The 3,382-nt window shown below is 47.8% G+C and overlaps 1 pseudogene; it reads left to right on the top strand.

Moving 5' to 3' along the window:
• The first annotated feature begins 2,292 nt into the window (after window positions 1–2,292).
• LOC144163986 (ubiquitin-conjugating enzyme E2 S pseudogene) lies at window positions 2,293–2,985 on the top strand (annotated as a pseudogene).
• The last annotated feature ends 397 nt before the right edge of the window (window positions 2,986–3,382 follow it).

The raw sequence follows: 3,382 nt of genomic DNA, 5'->3' as shown, positions 1-3,382 counted from the left end.
TTCAATGTACGCTTGTGGGTAGGCAAGTTCCGTCTGCCGGAGACATTCAATGTTTTCGCTATTTTCCACTACATTAAAATAAACTATAAAAAATTCCGATCTCGTGCTGGCTTCGTTAGTTGTAGTCTCATTTTGGACTAATGCTTGGCGGTTTGAACTTTGATCATTGAGCATTGGACCTTGATCGTTGGTGGTTTATTGGTATTTTGGCAATTGTGGTTGTGGCATTTGATTTGACTCGGTTTGCAGTTGGAAGAAAAATGCGCGTGCCAACCATCTTTGTTGTTAGGTGGAGGCGCGTTTGAAGTTTTTCAGCATTTATTACTTTTTCTACTTTCAAAACGTTGTCAAAGGGCGCCCTCTTTGCATATGTGTATGGGAACAAGCTATGCAGGTTTAGGGACAGTGCTGTACACCCTGAAATGAGTTAGCGACTTTCTCAAGTGCGTGTTCTCTCTGCGGATTTCTGCGTCACTGTAGAATAAGTAACATCACCTAAGCCATATCAAATCTTACACCCGGCTTTCTAGCGGTTGCAGCAATGAACACATTGATTGACCACTTCAATAATAAAATGAACACACTGCAATAACTAGCACAAATAATTTCTACGGAAGTAAATTGGGCACTACCGTAGTGGGCTGCAAAAACTATAGACGAACTGCTATAGTACTTTCACCTTCCACAGAAAAAGTGAACGTGTTATTGCGAGTTTAGCTGCTGTGAGGCGATGCGACTTAAAGGAGCCATGAAGACAAAATACAAGTTGGGTTTATTAGAAAGACTGCCTATTCCCGATAAGAATGATACCATTATCATCGCAATCTTCGAACAAATAACGGAGATATTAAAGAAAACGATTGAAGCAGTCGCGACCCCCTAGCAAATTTCCCGCAACTTTTTTATGACGTCACGGAACCTTGTTTGCGCGATTGGCGGCCGCCTAACTGCCCTGTCGCGACAACACATGACTCGACGTCTGTAATGGGGCCTCTAGTTTCATTTGACCGCATCACTTGAATGCTAACGTGCAGTTAACGCACTGAAAATTATGTTTTATTGTTGGCCTGTATGACGTCATTCTTGCTCATAACACGTCAATGTGGCGGAAAATTTGGAAGTTTTTAAATACTTCCTGCTTTTTTTTCATTAAAAAACATCTTTTGTTGCTCTAATAGTGAGATACTGACACCTTGTTCTTCCAAGTTGTATTTTATCTTGATGGCTCCTTTAATGCACTTGCTGCATCTTGTGATCCATATATTTTCATCAAATCGTGATTTACTTGTGAGAGGGCAACATAGCAAAAAATACGGAGGATGCATAAAACTTGCTAAGAAGTGACAAAAATGACATTTGGAGCTTCTGCTGATCTCCTGTGGAATTGTTTGTTGAACTTGGCAGCCGCGGCTATCTCCACTGTACCAGCGCCCTGGGCATCATACGCTCCAGGCCGTTCGAATCGCCCGGTTTCTCCAGGAGCGTCGTGACCGCTGCTGTCCTCACCTGCATCTCTCAGCTTAGGCTGTTCATATTGCACATGTGGCAGCTATCTACGATGTTCGGCGCTGTTGTTTCCCTTAGCCGGAGGGGACTTTATCACCCTTTTTCAGAAACCTCCTCACCCTCCTTGGGAAGACCGGCTCCGTCGTGGTCTTCTATTTTCTGAAGCTCACTTCGAATTTCACAAAACGCAGAGGATTTTAAAGGTGTGTTAAGGCTCTTGCCTTAAAAACACCGTTTATCACAAAATTCTGCATGGTACGTACAGTCCGGTTGCTCATATTGCTCAGGAAGAACTTCGCAGTTGTTACTAAGAAAACCTTTGCAGATTTTACAACCATGTTTTAAATTTATAAAAAGCATACATTCACCCAATAAAAGAACCAAATTACTGCGTGCAATGTCCGCATACAAATCATGTTTAATATATCTCACACAGTGCTCCTATAGCGGCCGAGCACAAAGGAAGGCCGAATTCATTTACTTACCCGGAACTACACACGCAAAAAAAAAAACACGATTTTGAGGTTGCTCGACTCCAGTGAGCTGACGTAATTCAGACGCATTAGCTGAGCTGCTCCTCAATAAGTTCCAAATGCTACGGATTACGAACACGTATTCGAGACTCTCAAGTACCATACCAGAAGGTGCGAGATAAAACAAAGAAAATTACGGACCGAAAAGAAAACATTTTTATACCAAGAGAGCTGACACTTATTGTACACAAAAAAACTGCATTTGATCGACAATCTTCAATACTATATTGCCGGCAATATTCCGTGCCAGCACCCGTGCCAGGCGCCGGTGCTTCGTCGTAAGTGAGCGTAGCTCCTCTTCAGCTCACCGAATCGCTTCAAACTCGGCGGCTGGCTTCCCCTTCACCATGTCAAGTAGCTCGAACGTGGAGAACCTGCCGCCGCAAGTGCTGCGGCAGGTGTCGCGTGAGCTGTGCGAGCTGGTGCGTCAGCCGCCGGAGGGCATTCGCGTCACGGTCAACGAGGAGGACGTCACCGACATCGAGGCCACCATCGAGGGGCCCCAGGGCACCCCCTACGCGGGCGGCGTCTTCAAGCTGCGCCTGGTCCTGCCCAAGGACTTCCCGGCATCGCCGCCAAGGGGCTTCTTCACCACGCGCCTGTTCCACCCCAACGTGGCGGTGCCCTCAGGCGAGATCTGCGTGAACACGCTCAAGAAGGACTGGCGGCCCGACCTGGGCCTGCGCCAGATCCTGCTCACCATCAAGTGCCTCCTCATCGGCCCCAACCCGGAGTCGGCCCTCAACGAGGAGGCCGGCCGCATGCTGCTCGAGAGGTACGATAACTACTGCCGGCGGGCACGCATGATGACCGAGATCCACGCCCGTCCGGCCAAGCACAAGGGCAGTTCGCCCCAGGGGAAGGCCCTCAAGCTGGCCAAGGAGAAGCGGCGGAACCTGAAGCGGTTATGATGGCCCCGCAACGCATCTACCGTCACCTCCCTCTCTACCCAGCACCTCCACCAAAATGTTACGGGGAAAAGGCTGTATTTGGAGGCTTGGTACAGCGAGATGCAAGCACCGGGCTAGGCGAACAAGGCCGAGTGCGAGAGAGCGAGCCGTGATGATAATGACAGGGTCAAATGAAGATGATCGCAGTTAGGCGCGTAGATTGTCCACCTTGTATCATGGGTCCTGCTCGCCAACAACATAACCATGCCTTGTAACAATATTGATTATACATGTTGCAACTGTACAGTGACATTTCTCCGTCGTTGAGTTTCAGAACTCCGATGCTCTGACGCAGCACAATTGCTCATTACCCTGGGGCTGAGAAGGTTGGCCCGAAGAGAGATCTACCTAAATAGCTAAACAAGGCGGCTATTCGTAAAAGTGGTTTCGTAA

Source organism: Haemaphysalis longicornis, unplaced genomic scaffold, assembly GCF_048455015.1.
Source record: "Haemaphysalis longicornis isolate Haplotype H1 unplaced genomic scaffold, Haemaphysalis longicornis Haplotype H1 scaffold_13, whole genome shotgun sequence".
NCBI classification, from domain to species: domain Eukaryota; kingdom Metazoa; phylum Arthropoda; class Arachnida; order Ixodida; family Ixodidae; genus Haemaphysalis; species Haemaphysalis longicornis.
The sequence above is the reverse complement of the archived record's forward strand: the minus strand, read 5'-3'. Positions and strand labels throughout refer to the sequence as shown.